This window comes from Lepidochelys kempii, chromosome 2 (assembly GCF_965140265.1).
Source record: "Lepidochelys kempii isolate rLepKem1 chromosome 2, rLepKem1.hap2, whole genome shotgun sequence".
In the NCBI taxonomy this organism is placed as follows: Eukaryota; Metazoa; Chordata; order Testudines; family Cheloniidae; genus Lepidochelys; species Lepidochelys kempii.
Window position 1 is genome coordinate 61860354 of NC_133257.1, and position 16729 is coordinate 61877082.

Consider the following 16729-nt stretch of genomic DNA (forward strand, 5'->3'; position numbering starts at 1 on the left):
GGCCAGGCACATAGTTCTGTTGGATTGTTTGAAACTGCAAAGGGGAACTCCAAAGTGTGTGTTGGGGGGGGGAGGGGAAAGGGGCACAATTTTATCCTTTAATGCTCCTTTATTCAAATTCACCCAAACTCCAATTCCTTTTTCATCTTCCCTGTCACCACCCCAAAAAGGAAAAAAAAAAAAAAGATTTTTCTACTTAAAAAAAACAACAACAAAAACCATTTAAAATATCAGGACTTTCAGGTCCCCCTGTTAGAGGATCTTTTCACCATGGAGGACATGAATATTAGCAGGCTGTAACCTGGGTAGGGTGACCAGATGTTCCGATTTTATAGGGACAGTATTGATATTTGGGGGGTTTTCTTATGTAGATGCCTATTACCCCCCACCCCCATCCCAATTTTTCACACTTGCTATCTGGTCACCCTAAAACTGGGTGACAGTTTTTCCTGCTCCCCAGGAGTGGTGGGAAGTGGATGATCAGTTAGACTAAGATGGGGAGAGGTACTATGCAGGTTACAATCTTATGTGATCTAATTACTCTCCAAAGAAAGATAGATCTTAGGCAAATTGAGGAGCTGATGGGACATTATTTAAAACAAATTAAGCTTTAGGATATTATTTAACCCTTCACTGCTTCTTTATGACATAAAGAGGTTTTGCTTTGCAGGTCACTTTCACACACCAAGATAAAATAAAATTATGTATGCCTGCTTAACTGAAAAAATCATTATGCTCTATAACTTTAATATTTAAGGATAGGTAACCTTACACAAAAAATTGCTTGTTTAGATCATCTGTGCCAGTTCTACTAGCCTATAAACAAAATTCACAGTGCTCAAGATTTTCCAGAGTTAATCATTTTCGCTGCTTCAGTTTTTGGATGCTCATCTTCAGACACCTTAAGAGGGTCTGGGTTTTCAGAAAGTGCCGAGTTTCTACCCTCTGAAAAGTCAGGTTCCTGTAATGGTGTCTCAAGTTGGGCATGCACAGGACGCTACAGCACTCTAGATTTACACCCCAGCTTGACATGCATTAACTGCTCGTTTAGACAAGTCACACTATAAAGGGCCACCTATGTGAATCTGATTGCAGGATCATGGTCTATGTCAGTGGTTCTCAAACTTTTGTATTGGTGATCCCTCACACTGCAAACCTAGGAGTGAGACCCCCCACTTATAAAGGGAAAACACTTTTAAAAAAACATTTAACATGATTATAAATTCTGGAAGCAAAGCAGAGTTAGGGGGTGGAGGCTGACAGCTCACAACCCCCCCATGTAATAACCTTGCAATCCCCCAGTTTGAGAACCCCTGGTCTATGTTAAAACTAGTATAAGCAGAAAATAAGGCTTGAGATGTTCCCTTCTAAAATGATTGTCATAACCATACAGCTAAGGGTTACCTAGAATTCCTCCTTACCTGTAAGGGGTTAAGAAGCTCAAATAATCTGGTTGGCACCTGACCAAAAGGACCAATGGGGAAAGAAGATACTTTCAAATCTTGGGGTGGGGGGAGGCATTGTTGCTGTGTTCTCTGAGGAAAGCAGAGAAGCATCAGGTCAAAAAACTCCTTCTTCTATAAACCATCCTGTAAAAGTCTCTGATATTACAAAAAGAGTAAGTAAATAAGGCAAGGTGCATTAGATTACCTTTTGTTTTCAACTTGTGAATTTTCCCTTTGCTAGAGGGAGGTTTATCCCATTTTTTTGTAACTTTAAATTTTTGCCTAGAGGGGAATCCTTTATGTTTTGAATCCGATTACCCTGTAAAGTATTTACTATCCTGATTTTACAGAGGTGATTCTTTTACCTTTTCTTTAAATACAATTCTTCTTTTAAGAACCTGATTGATTTTACATTGTTCTTAAGATCCAAGGGTTTGGGTCTGTGTTCACCTGTACCAATTGGTGAGGATATTATTCTCAAGCCTTCCTCAGGAAAGGGTGTGTAGGTTACGGGGAATATTTTTGGGGAATAGGACTCCAAGTGGTCCTTTCCCTGGTTCTTTGTCTAAATCACTTGATGGTGGCAGCATACTGTTCAAGGACAAGGCAGAATTTGTGCCTTGGGAAAGTTTTTAACCTAAGCTGGTAAAACTAAGCTTAGGGGGCCTTTCATGCGGGTCCCCACATCTGTACCCTAGAGTTCAGAGTGGGGAAGGAACCCTGACAATGATACCGAACGTGAACCTGCAATTAGTCTGCTTTGGAATTATAAAATTAGAAATAACAAGTTATTCATGTCTTAAATCCTAGATCCTAAGGGAAACAAGAGTCACCAAGCACCTATTTTATTTTACCAATACCTTGTATTTTCAGTCAAATATATTTTACTTCCTTGTGTTAAAACTGTGCTATTAAAAGACTCTTTGCCAGGTCAGACCAACTATGGAGGCTGGCTTTGATAGTTACACTAGCTACCTACAATGGGACAGAAAATCTGCCTATTAAAAGCCAGGACTCACTGACTTTAATTTCCACCACTATTTTAACACACACCATCACTTGAAATTATCCACCGATCTGTGGTTTGACTTTAAACAAGTTGAAAATGAACAGATTCAGTACTTTTAAAGTGCCCACACCCTAAAACTATCTCCTTAAAATATGGATTACTAGTGAATAACTTGCAGCAGATTTTGCCAGTGGACAGTCAAACTGTTTTACCCAAATACATACACACTGGGATCATCACAGGACCTAAAGCAGTTCAGTAGTATTTGAGCACCTAATTTATTTAGGCTCCTTTGAAAACCACATATTCAGAGAACAAAGGTTAGGAAGTGAGAATGTTACTATTAAGATATTAGTTTCTCCCTTTAATTTTTGTACACCATTTACATACCACAATGACAGATGGTTTAGGAAAAACTTAAGGTATGGAATAGACTTCTTTTGATTACTGATGGGATTCTTCAATATTCTGAGGGAAAAAATCAGGGCTCAGATTCAGACAGTATGCACTGGTACATCTCTTTCATGTTGCCATCTTATTCTCCAGCAGGGTGGATAAAAATCAATGATTTTAAAAAATAAACAATTGGATTTTATTTTATTTAAATTGGATTTTTTTGATAAAATGCTTTTTGAGGAAAAAACCTATCTAAAGATAGTTTTAATTAAGATACATTATAACTCAAAGATATCTCATCATGGAATAGGGATTATAAATTCTAATTCTATTGTATGAGACAATATATTCATGTAATGTTTAAGAAAAGTTTTGTAATTGAGTTCCAATAGTTCATGGATTAGGGACTCAATCTCCAGGGGATTCTGTATAGATTATTTAAATTAATCTTTCTACCTACCCAATGGGACTCAGTACTCAGTCTGGAAGATACCATCAGAGATGCTTATTTTTGCAGTTCTCAAACTGTGGATTTGTGTCTCCAGAGATAACATGCTTGTTAGCAACAAAAATGTTTTAAGTAAATAAATCAATAAATATAGAGAGGTGAGAAATAACAGACCTCAACCCTATTGTCCCTCTGCAAATCTGTGTACACAGAGTCAAGCCCTTACCTCTCTCTAAAAGTGAAAAGTTTAAAAAAGTTCAGTGAATAGAAGATTGTTGGGGGCGGAACAGATCTGGACAAGGAGAAGTCTGGAGACAGATGTGAGAAAGGAGGGACAGGTAGTAGAAACAAAAGTGAAAAACTGTTTGAGCAACATATTCCAGAAGTCTTGAGGTCTTTCTGAGTGTAGCATTCATTGACTTGAGATCTACCATACCATTCTCTCACTAGAAGGGAAAACCTATAATGGTAGCAGGCTGTAAAAGAGACCCAGTTTGGGAATAGGAACCATTCAAGAAATATATGTTTGCTGATGATGTTTTAAAGAAAGTCACACCAGTGAACTGGTGGAAGTCACTTCAGCACTTGGATTCAAAGACTGTTGAATTGATAATCTCACTTTTAACAGCAGTAGCTTCTTCTGCCAGTGTAGAAAGTCTAAAGGAAGAAAATATTCTAATTCATTCCAAATCGAGAAACTGTTTGGGACCTGAAAAAGCAAGAACACTTGTTTTTCTTTTCCAGATTATGAACAAATAGTAAAATGAAGGTGAAGACGACTGAGTTAGTTGCGGAAGCCAATATTTTAAGTTTCCTGGCTGATAGTTGATTTAATGTTTGTTTTTAAATAAATATTTCGTTTAACTATTTTAGTTAAACAATTTTAACAAAAACAAACCTGATTTTAAAAAATGTGAATGTTTAACTAAATTCAAAAATTCATATGCTTGTTTTGTTAAAATATTATGTTTGATGTTGAAGAAATAAATCCAGAATACATAATGTTGTTTTAGTTAAATAAAAATTTAAAATGTCTGTCTGGTGATGTTCTCCTCCTAATACAGCATAGCAAGGAAATCTTCCAAATATTAATGATTAACCTATTTGAACTGGAGATAGTTCACCTCCCAATGACTTCATAAATATCTGCTTCAATTACCTTCAATTACCAAACAATCATTCATTTTCTGATATAGCTGTAAAACTCATTTGAAAAGTTTTCAAAATAAATCGCTTAAAAATGTATAGTGTGTACTTTCTAAAAATGAAACCTACATCTATTTCTGAGTTGTGAAGAATATGTATTGTAGTTATAACAACCAGCAAGAATGCACTTTTATGTAGAAATCCATGATTAAATCAAGTCTTCCTGACTAGTGATTTAAATCATGATTTAAATCAAATCCACCCTGTTCTCCAGAATCTAAGATTCATTTTTAAAAATAAATCTCTAGCTGTTATAGTTGCTGAGACAGCCTCAAAGACTTGAACTAAGTGTAATCGATAAAGTGATGTCTGCCTTTGTTCGCAAAATTTGAAAATGGGTGAACAGCCTCATTCATCTCATTAGGGGCTAACTCAGATGCCCAACGATAACAGTGCTGACATTTAAAGCATTAGCTATTCAGCTGCTCATCAAAGCATGTAAGAAAGGAGTGTGAGAATATTACTACAAAGATCTGCACAGTCTATGAGCGACACGTCATTTTGGTTCCACAAGGGAATGGGTGTGGGTGAGTACCCCCCACTTTTCCCACATACACCCCAAAATCAAGGAGTCAAACCCAAGCAGTCTAGCAGAGTCCAGTCAAGGACCAAAGAGAAGCCAAGCATGAGAAGCTCAGCAGGGCCCAGGAATGTATTTGGACCCCACTGAGGGGGAGCTGAACCTTATGCACGTTCAGGGCTCCTCATATTTTGAATAGCTGCTATATCAGCTATGAGCAGTGAGTCAGGCTTGTTTTGTAGGTGGAGCTTGGAAGAGTACCACCACTCCCCACATCTGACTTCTGAACAATCTAAGCCTCTGAGATGAATATTGTTTCCCACCACATCTGCACAGAAGGGAACGCCCTGGTTGTGGATTTCTCCTTCTGTGCAGAAGGGAGGCTTAGCCACCGCTGTAGTACTGTCTTGTCTCCAGTCCTCCCCAACCTGGCGCAGCAGAGGTCTCCAGGGGGATAAGGAGATGTAGAGAGTCAAAGGGATGCAAATCCTTCTCCCTCTAGCCCTGTGGTTACCTGAGAAAAGTAATACAGCCCCCTATTGTATTAACTTGCTTAGTGTCTTTCAGAGGGAAGGTAAAGAAAGCAAGGTAAGGGCCACTATTCACTTAAGGCTTTGAGGAAAGCCTTACTCAGTCTCTCTCAATTGCCCTGAGTTTAGTCACTCCCTCCCTACCTCCCAAATGTCTGTTGCTTTCACCAGGCGCCAATATTTATTCAGGATCATGTAGTGGAATCATAACACTGGGGTTGTCTACAGTTGCAATTCACACCTCAAAAACCTCCCAACCAGCCAAGCTAAACATTGGACATATGGGATGAAGATCCATTGAGGTACACAAATAGTAGGTCAACAACCTTAAAGAGAGCAAGGGAAACTGTCAGCTTGGGTTTGGAGGGAGGAAAGGAAAGTTTACTCTCCCTGAAATGTACCTATCATTATTACAAAAAACAGCTAAAATTACACTAACTGAAAGAAGTTAATGAGCAGAAAATTTCTCCATTTTTTCTGTTTGTTTACTCTGTGCATTTGACAGCACTTGGGCCCCACTCTTGTAATCAGATCCTTTTATAAAGATATTTTCAGTTTCTCCCTTGCTAACAGACTACACAGAGGAGGAGAGGGAACTGAAACTTCCATATACAAACCTTGATCCTGCCATTGAATCTATGTGAGTGCAAGACTGCCAAGATGGATCTGATTACAAGATTGGGGCCAAAGTGCTGTCAAATGCACACAGTAAGCAAAGAGGAAACAGAATTTTTTCTGCTCATTAACTTATTTGGGTTAGTGTAATTTTAGGTGGTTTTTGTAAAAATAGCAGGTATGCTTCAGGGGGAGTAAACTTTCCTTCCCTCTCCCCAAACAAGCTGACAACGTTCTTTGCTCCCATTAAGTTTCTTGTCCACAGTCCTACTATTTAGAGATTGTTAAGGGATTTAACAATTCAGGACAAACTTTTTAAAAGAAAATAGATTGTTTTCCTATTGGTGAGTTTTGTTACAGTTGACAGTCTCCTTTAAAATGAGTCTCTTTTTTTAACCATACTATGTGAATCATTTTTTTATTACAATTCAATTCACTATTCTGAGACACAAGGGTTAGGTAAAACTGAGCCTGATAATAAACTTTTAGAAAGATTTCATTCCAACCTAGTACAGGAAGGTCCAACAGACCCTATATCACAGACAGCAGTCACCTTATATTTAAGTCAATGACAGAACACTCACTGGCTATAAGAATAGGATCAGGCCCTTAAGAGACTGTTGGGTTTACTAAAATGTTATTAATTAAACAAAAATGCTTTTGTTGACTCATTAAAACTGAATGGATTTTAGAAGCATACTCTTACTTTTCACTGTAATTTACTTTTTGCATTTCTCTTTCACTTTTAATCAGCTTTCTCTCATCCAAAAGTGCTGCAGCCTTTAGATTACAAACACTGCAGGAGAACGTTACTAAAGTGCATTCACAGACTGCAAAAGAATTGTAATAGAAGTGCAGGTAACAACACAAAGCCTACCTTTCCTGAAGCTGTGCCCCTTTAAAAGACACAAACAGATTAACTGTTCCAAAGAGACAGGACATTGACGAGTAAGAACAGAAGGGTAGAGCCTTATGCTTATGCTCTGGAGAAAAATGATCTTGCCCTGAGATTTTCTCCTCGTTATTCCCTCCCCTCATCCATCAAGTTATTTCTTTTGTAACCAACATGGGCAGACACGCCAGGAACCTGAAGACAAGTTGATCTGACCAGTCACTTCAACTCCTCTAAATAATTCAAAGCCGGAAATGTGAAGTTGAGCACAGGGTACCGCCGCACGCTTTCCAGCGCTGGTGACAGACCAGGATACCTTCCACGCGCCTGTACAGGGCGTTTCTACCGGGTAACTTCCTCGCAAAAGTCCCTTTCCAGGATTAAATAATCGAGACAGCGCTTTTTCCTACCGGAACCCTGAGCAAGTTCGGAGCCCCCCGACGCGAGCGTTATGTGCACCCGAGCAGCTCGGGCTTCCTGCGGAAGAGGGAGGCAGGATTTTTTTAAAGCCTACTTATTTCTAAGTACAAACGAGCGGGGTGCAAGGCCCGCGTTTCCCCAGGTTAGCGCCGCACCGAGCAGAGCCCTAGCAGCAGCCTACGGTCCCCCCAGCTTCAGTTCTGCGGCCACGTGCGGCTAGATCACAAGCCCTCTAGCTGCCCCGACCCCCAGCCCGCCTCCTCCGCGGCCGCACCTACCCCAGAGCCCGGCGCCGGGCTGAGCGAGCCTCCGCCACTTTGCACTTTCTCTTCCTTTTTCCTGGAGCCCGCTGCAGGGGTTAAATGCTTCTTCCCTGACGTGTCAGCGGAGCTTCCTCCCGGGGCCCCCGCCGGCCAGACACGCACGCAGCCGGCCAGGGCTGCCCTCCCGGGGCTCCTGCCGCGGAGCGCTTACATGCCCCCGGGAGCGCTCGCAGCCGGGCCCCGCGCACCCGCCCACCGGTGCAGGCGGCCAGCCCCGCCCGCGGGATCCTAACTGGGCTCCCCGCCGCCGCCCCGAGCCACCACTGAGCCCTGCCTCAGCCCACCAGCCGCTGCTAACCCCGGCTCCTGAAAGGCGCCCGCTCACCCCCTGCCGGGGAGGGTCGTGTGAGGACTCGCTGAAATAAATGTGAGTTTCATGTGACACAGGGACCGGGCAGGATAGCGGGGCGCCGCGGCCTCTAGCGGGCCTGGAGGCAACTGCAGGCTGCTGCGCCTCCCGAGGGAGCCAAAGCCGTTCGCAGAACATTCCTCTCCCACAGTGAGTTATGCCTCCTTGGTAAAGTCAGATTAACTCACTTGGGGTCGGCCCTGCTAGTGCAGGAAAATTCTCTGTTTCCTCTTTGCTTCCTGCGTGCATTTGACAGCACTTTGGACAGCCGGGTGAGGGAATATCCTTTATTGGACCAGCTTCTAGTGAGAGAGAGAGACAAGCTTTCCAGCTAAGAAGAGACCAGTATGGCTGGAAAGCTTCTCTCTCTCTCTCTCACTAGAAGCTGGTCCAATAAAGGACATTCCCTCACCCACCTGGTCTCTCTAATATCCTGGGACCAACACTGCTCCAAGAATACTGCAAACCGCAACTGAAATGAAAAGTAAGACTTCCTACTTAAAACAGAGTGCATGCAGGGAGAGCTCCAACCCCATAGCACGTGTGTCAAACCAGCAGGCACAAGTGGATCACATTGACATCTCCTTCACATAAATCTCTTCGGGTACTGGGGTTTTAAAAAATATATAAACAGAAAAATTAAGTCATTAAAATACAAAGTGTATTGACATGAAACATTTGCAGCTCTGGACAAGTTTGAGGGTGGGAAACAATCCAGCAGCATATGAGAAATGGGCTTTTATTAAACAAAAGGTGAGAGAAGCCACTTGTTAGTGCCATTTTTAAGCTTATTAAAATTAGTATATGTTCTATATCCTGTTGTACTTCCATGTTTAAGAACATTAAGGTTTTTATCCTCTGAAAGCTGCAGCCACTTAATAAGATATACTACATTTGTATGTCTTCCTACAAAGTTTTAGAACTACCATCCTTTAAACAGCACAGCCTAATTTTTCTCTCTGAATTGCACTGGGTAAATAGTCTAGATACAGCTTGTGTATAAATACTAGTGTAGTAGACAGTCCAAGAAGTGTAAATAAGACGTTTCTATAGAGATATTATTTGTAAATTAATACTATTCTGCAGGGTTTTGGAGCTGTGCTCCGGCTCCGCTCCAGCTCCAGGCAAAAACCTGCAGCTCCACTGCTCCAGAGCTGCTCCGCACTCCAGCTCTGGGCTCTGCTCCAAAGCCCTGCTATTCTGACAAACCTTTATATGTTGGCCAGTATGGAGCGATTACACATCAAGGATATAGGTAAATTCTGAGACCCAATTGCAAATCTATTGGAAATTACCATTTGAGTACCATGTATCTTCAACTCCTGATAGCCTAGGAAGAGTTCAGATATCTCCTTTCAATATATTTAAAAATACGTAAAATGTAACTGAATCTGATTCATCAGTTGTGTACTTGCCAGCCTATGCAACTACATGTGAAACGGCTTCCATAGGAGGAGAGATTAATAAGACTGGGACTTTTCAGCTTGGAAAAGAGAAAACTAAGAGGGGATATGATTGAGTCTATAAAATCATGACAGGTGTGAAGTAAATAAGGAAGTTTCATTTACTCCTTCTCATAACACAAGAACTTGGGGTCACCAAATGAAATTAGTAGGCAGCGGGTTTAAAACAGTATTTTTTCACACAGTGCGCACTCAGTCTGTGGAACTCTTTGCCAGAGGATGTTGTGAAGGCCAAGGCTATAACAGGGTTCAAAAACGAACTAGATAAGTTTATTGGTCCATCAATGACGATTAGCCACGATGGGTGTCCCTAGCCTCTGTTTGCCAGAAGCTGGGAAAGGGTCACTTGCTGGAGGATTCTCTGCTCCTTGAAGTCTTTAAACCACGATTTGAGGACTTCAAAAGCACAGACATAGGTGAGAGGTTTTTTTGCAGGAGTGGTGGGTGAAATTCTGTGGCCTGTTCTGCAAGGTTTTGTGTCCTGAGAACCACAAAAGCTGCCATTAGTTAGAATGAATCTGTGGAAGGAGGTTTTGTTGTAGGAAGTGGGACTAAGGCTCTCTAAAAGGAGATGGGAAAACAAGAAGAAAAACTCAGCTCCTACCTGCTCAATATCTGAGGGCTGTGGTATTGGGAACGGATCTAAGTGGGCAAGCTTCCCAGGAAGTCTAGGAAGGGGTGGTACAGAAGCCCATGTTCTGTTGTGCAGAGGCAGTTGGAACTGGTGTTTGAATAAGGTCTGTTTCAAGCATCTTAACCCAGAGTAATTCCTGAACACTACATGTTACCAGGAATAAATTGAAATTAAAGAAAATAACTTGAATGGAGCAACAGAGTAGCTAGAAGCTCCACCAGAGCAGAAACTCTCTGGAAATGTGGGAGACAACTTTAGGAGACTTAGTCAATGCTTCATTCTGTGCCTGTTAGCAATTAGTGCCAGTGAAAAGGAAGACAATTAGAAGGTAGCCTTATTTCTGAGAATAGTATGTTCTAATGCACTTGATGTGTTTGACAGTTTGCAGTTAATTGAGGCAGAGGGGGCCAATATGAAACAATTGTTACAAAAATTTGAGACATACTGTACTCCAGGTACAAATGACATATATGAGAGGTGTTTTTACCTCAGGGTGCAAAAAGAAAGTGAAACTATTGAAGAGTTTGTGAGGGAGCTAAGTCTGAAAAGCTAATTTTGGAAGGCTGAGTTAGGGTTGCCAACTTGGTAATATTTAAAAATATTTAAAAATCAGGAGTGCCAGAACTTCCCCTGTCCCAACTCTTTCCCCTGAGGCTCAACCCCTACTCTGCCTATTCTCCCAAATCCCAGTCCCTGCCCCACCTCTTCCCTTGAAGCTCCACCCCTTCCCCACAAGGCCCCGCCCCATCCACTCCTCTTTCCCCCTCTGCCCTGTTGCTCACTGCTTTTCCCCTTCCACCCCGGTCAGAAGGGACTTGCCTGCAGAATTAGGGCTGGGAGCTGCAGCCACCTACACAGGTAGGAGGCAGCTCCAGCTGAGTAGAGGCTGGCACATGTGATCACCTGGTGCCTCCCCAACCCAGAGTAACCGGACATTGGGTGTCCGGTCAGTAGATCTGACCAGACACTGTCAGGTCCCCTTTTCAACCAGACGTTCCTGTTGAAAACCAGGCACCTGGCCACCCTAGGCTGAGTCCCTATCAAGGTATGTCTACACACCATTTTGGAGTGAGAGGAAGGAAGCCTCCCAGCTCAGATCAACTGACTCAGGATAGTGGGGCTCATGCTAGCGCTCTGAAAAAACGTTGTATAGACAACCACTTTGTGGTTTGGGCTCTGAACTCCACCTCCTTCCTTAAACTAGACTTAGATTTGGGATTCTAACTTCTGGCACATAGGTTTCTTTCACTGACATATCTTCCTTCTCTCTTCCCCTTCAAGCAGCTGCAGTGAAAGTGCCTGCCTGAAACTTGCCTTGTTTTGGTCATCAGTGGGTGGGGAAGAGGGACTGAAATCTTTATTTCAGGAAGTGGGTTTACCTCTCCTTCATTTTCAAAAGTACCTCTGTGTTTCATTAGCAATAAACAATGTTGCAGGCAGACAGAGTTGTATGGAAGAGATCTTTATTCAACATACATAAAGGCCATTGTTTGTTCAATGGAAGTCTGGCCACCAGTTTGATTGCATTCCATCCTGAGCTCCTAGTGTCACACCAAAGTAGGTTCTTTCTGAAACCTTAGTCTCTATCTTTGTTCCTGCTCATCATATAACAGACAGCGGTGAGCGCAGCATGTAGTCTTACACAAGGTTGGAAGCTGTGAAGAACATTTAATTATAGTGCAGCCTTAATTATCTGAAGATCATGAGAGACACTGAATAAGTTTGGATAATCAAGGGAATTTTCACTGAATGGCAATAAATAGATGTTGAGAGACATGATCCTTTTTTGGGATAAGAATAGTTATTTAAGGTTGCGGTATAATCAAATTATCTTATTATTTAGTACATGTATAGCTAGGCCTCCAAGTTAACATATACTAATTCAAAACCTTAGATAGCTGGCTGACAGCTAGTGGTACAAGAATATAAAGAGAAAGTCATTGTCTGTCAGCACAATAATATTAATTATTTTTGAATTTCCTACAGTGCGTATGGAACCTCACAGACCAAATACTGACATGAGTCCTGCCCCAAAGAGCATATAAACTAAAACTTACCATGACACAACAAGGGAGGGACCTAAACAGTTGAGAGAGAAGTGAGGAAAGACAGTAGTGAGATACGTATCTTGATGGTTCCTTGTTTCGTTACCTGTGAACCCTTTCATTTGTCACACACAGGATGACAGAAGTGAAATTTATGGAGGGAGTTGAATGTGGTGAAGGGGATGGCATTCCAAATGTAAGGGAAGCATGGAAAGTAGGCAGGGGAGATATAAGAAGATACACTAGCACAGCGTTTCTCATATGCAGCTACTAGGGGCTTTTCATGCAGCCATGACAGCCTCCTAGGCAGACATGGTGGGAGGGAGCAAAGCATTGACCCCTCCCCCTCTTTCCCTGTGGCTCCTGGATATGCTGTCCTGCACTGCCTCTGGAGACAGGTGGGGCACAAGCAGGGGCAAGGTGAGTTCTCAACTCACCTTGGCGGGAGGGACAGTGGGGATCAGGCTTCAGCCCTGGGGTGACTGGACACCTACCCTTGGCCCTGGCCCCACGGCAGCAGTGGGCTCTCACCCCCAGCCCTAGTCACACAGTGGCAGCAGGCTCTGACCCTTGGCCCCAGCTGCGTGCTCCAACCCCCGGCTCCAGCTGCACAGCAGTGGGGCTCACCATCCTCCTCACCATCACCTCCAGTCCCCGCTGCCTCCCCTGGCCCCGCATCCATCCCCCTATTGCCCCTGCTGCCTGCCTCCCACCCACCCCGCATCCAGGGCTTAGTTTGTCCTGGGGCTTGCTGAGAAAAATGATAAACATGCAAATATTATTTTTCACAGCAGACTTATTAGCTAGGTAGGAGGCTGTGAAAATTATTCTTGTATATTTGTTAATATAATTTATCACTTTTCACACCCTCCCAGGTAGCTACTAAATGTTCTACAAAAGTGATATTAACAAACTACAAATATCACTTTTCACAGCATTATTTTTATTACTGAGTCTGCAAAAAAACACACCAAAAAAACCCTTACAAAAATTAATTACAATTATTTGGATGTGTATATGTGCATATTTATTTATTTTTCCTAAAGTTAATTAAGTATTTTAGGAGATAGTTTCAATATGGGCACCAGCAAGAGTTGGTGGCTGCATTCTGAGACCACCAAGAAATGTGTTGTGAGGACCCCTGAACTAGAGGGGTGTGCACTTTGTTGCTTCTGTAAGCTAAGTGCATTGCAGGGGGGCATGGATCAGCGTTCACGTTGCACTCCCTGTCAGTACCTGGCCTGGGCTGGGGAAGCTAATGGTCCAACCAGCGGACCAAATTAGGTGATGAATCCTGGTCACGTGCCACCTGAGGCACATGGCACGTACGCCACGAAGAAGAAGTGCATTGCACACATCAGGGGCTCATTTCCCTCCTTTCCCCTGTACAAGCTCCCTGTATGCCACTATCCCATCCTGCTCTATTTCAGGGACTCCCTACAACCTCCTCCCATATTAGAGCCCTCATACTAGAGGCTTTGTATGTCCTCCCTATACCTCACTCTGCTACATGCCAGAGGCTTTGTGCCTACCATGTCCCCAGCCTCTTTTCTCTCATACCACGATTTTCCATTCTCCCCCATCAATGATTCTGTGTGACCCCTCATTCCTCCTTCCTCCCCATACTCCCATTCCCCTCTTCCCTCAGTACTAGGAACTCTGTATGCCCCCCATTTCCCCTTCTGCCATATGTCAGGGGCTCAGTGTGCCTTGCTACTTCACTGCCTCCTCCATTTTCTTTTCTGTTTTGTTTGGGAGGGAGTCCCTCAGGGTGTGAGCATTTTAAACTCTATTGAATGATGGGCAGAGCTGAGATGGGGTTGTTGTTACGCTGGAAGGTATTAATGGCTGTCATCCACCAATTCTTTGATATATAGAGACCATTACAGAGATGGCTGAAGCTGGTAGCATTGCCCATCAGATGTCCAGGGCTCTGTCATCTCCTCCTTTCCCGCTTTATTTAAAAACTTTTTTTTTCACTATTAGCAGTGGGGTTCTACTCATTGTTGCCTGGAACATTACCTGACATTTTAGAATTGGTTGGATGTGGCACTCAAAAGTGATCATGTTACAGACAGACAGAAATGTCATTGAGTTGAGTCTCAGTCATTGCTTTGCATGGTCAAAAAAGGGGGTACTGAGGCTGACATCAAATCAGTGGTAGGACAGGACGGAATACGAAAGGAGACTAAGTCAGAAGCATTAGCAAGAGCTGTGTAGTATAAGCTTTTGAAGGCAAGGACAAGAAATTCTGAATTTGTTTAGCAGTTGAAAAAGGTGATGGGAGTCAAATTCCCCCTCTCCCCCAGCCAGTTGGAATAGGGAGATTATTTCCAGCAGAACTGAACTTGATTTTTCACCTGGTATCAATGGATCAAACTTTAGTACAGGTTTTGAAAGCCTTAGCCAGAGGAATTGACCTACCAACAATACACCCATATAAACAATTAGAGAGAACACCAGTGAGGGCTAGTGGAAAGCTGCAGAGCCATGGATGTTTCCCATAGTTTTCCCAAGGAGCAGCAATAGTCAAAAGCACATAAACTCTCCCTCTTTCTCTGGTTACCCTGTTGGATTTGCTCTTATACAAACTTGTCATTAATCCGACACATTTGTTGTGACATACATTAGGAAGTCTGTATCAAGGCTTTTTCTAGAATCTGAAATAATCAGCGTCAAGACTTAATTGGCTGGGTTCTGCTGACACCTAGTGTCAGGGCTATCATCTAGCAAAATGACACAAGATAAGGTTTTGCCATTGTAATATCTTATATCCCAAATGACTATCCATACAGTGCTTTGGAGTCAAATTAGTTATTACTCCACTTAAAGAGGTATATATTATCTATAATTTTTATGGAATTAAATAAAGGTCAAAAACTGTGATGACTCCTGATGTACTTGCTATTCTTTCATTAGTAAATTACTCCAGCATACGAGTTCATTTTACAGGAGAACAGCAACACAAGTGCAATTAATTTTATGGCTAGAAATAAACAACCTGTGAAAGGCTAATCATTGAAAAACCTTAGCCTTTTTACACAGAGAGAACAGAAGGCATGATCTGAGTACAAGGAGATAGAAATCCTTCAGTAGTACTCTTGGCTCTGGTACTTATTCTCTGTGTGATTTTGGACAATCTCTGCCTTGGTTTCCCCATTTCTCAACTGGAGATAAGATACCTAATTTCCTCATTGGATGCTGTGAGATTTATTTGTACAACACTTTGAAGGATGAAGAGCTAAGGATTATGAATAATAAAACGTTAATTTCAAAAATTAGTACTAGTAAAGTTAATGTTATCTTTAAAATGGTGTTAAAATGTTAATTACTCCAAATGGGAACATGTGACAAATTGTAACAAATAATAAGTTGTATCAACTGCAAACAGAACACTGAGTTTAACTTTGGAATTTGCAGTAAACAGCTTAAGGCAGAGCTTTCTAAAAACAACTCAAACTCTGTGATAGGGAACTACTTCTTGCAAGCCTTCCATTTAGTCATAAAAATAGCATTCAGAGCAAGAAATGTTCTGGACACATGATACTGAATCCTAATAGCCTTCCAGCAAGCAGGGAGTTAATTTCTCCATGAAGCCCGAATCCAGCAATGAGCTCTGCAGAGGTTCACCCACATAAAGCTCATTGCCATAGACATCACACCAGTATATTAGGTGCAAGGGAGAGCTGGGGACTGAAGAAGCAAGCCATCAGCGTCTCACAAGGAACACCGGAAACTATTAAAACCCGACAACTCCTTGTGGTAGGGGAGTGTCTGAACTCTGAGAAGGCAGGATGTTACCCTAGTTTGTTATAGGGCAGGGGAATAAGCTAGGCAGGATGGTTTCTGTTTCCATGTAATCATTTTGCTTGCTGCAATCATTGCAATCTAATAAAAATCAAGGATGAAAACCTTGAGAAAACATGAAGACCAAAACACCGTTTTCTGTTGTTGCTTAGACCAGCTGATCCACCCTTCCATTTTACAATTAAACACAGCTGACATATGATTTTTTTATGTCTTAAACAAAATTACAGAATCTCCACCTGACCCTTCCTTCCAATTTCAAACAGTCACAATCCAGATGTCAGTCCCACATGTGCTAGACATAGTAGGTTTTCATTGATCATTTTTATTATTGTCCATTTGAATTCTTGACCCACTCCTTCTACCTGGATATTGGTGAAGAGAAAATAAAATAACTGAATATAAATTAGGAGATATTTAGACAAATGGGAATGTTATATAGAGTTAACTAAATCTTTAACAGCTGCTGACATCACTGATTCTGTCCAGTAGGAACACACAAATCCACATGAGAATGGGTGTGCCAGAGATTCAAGCTATTTTATTTTAAGCTATCTATTTTATTTTTATCTTAATCTCACAGTATATTGACAATGCACCAGTCCTTCAATCTGCATCTAAGACAGC

The 16729-nt window shown here is 42.1% G+C and overlaps 1 protein-coding gene across 3 annotated transcripts in view; it reads right to left on the reverse strand.

Moving 5' to 3' along the window:
- The window catches only part of SGK3 (serum/glucocorticoid regulated kinase family member 3), a 90069-nt gene extending 81947 nt beyond the window's left edge, over positions 1-8122 (reverse strand). Inside the window, exon 1 of one of the 3 annotated variants that reach the window (XM_073330980.1) lies at positions 7760-8122. The gene's annotated coding sequence lies outside the window, so the exon portion shown is untranslated. Of the gene's footprint in view, positions 1-7046; positions 7197-7759 lie in introns of those variants that run through there. The other 2 variants (XM_073330987.1, XM_073330986.1) reach the window with 2 other exon arrangements.
- Between the last annotated feature and the right edge of the window lie 8607 nt (positions 8123-16729).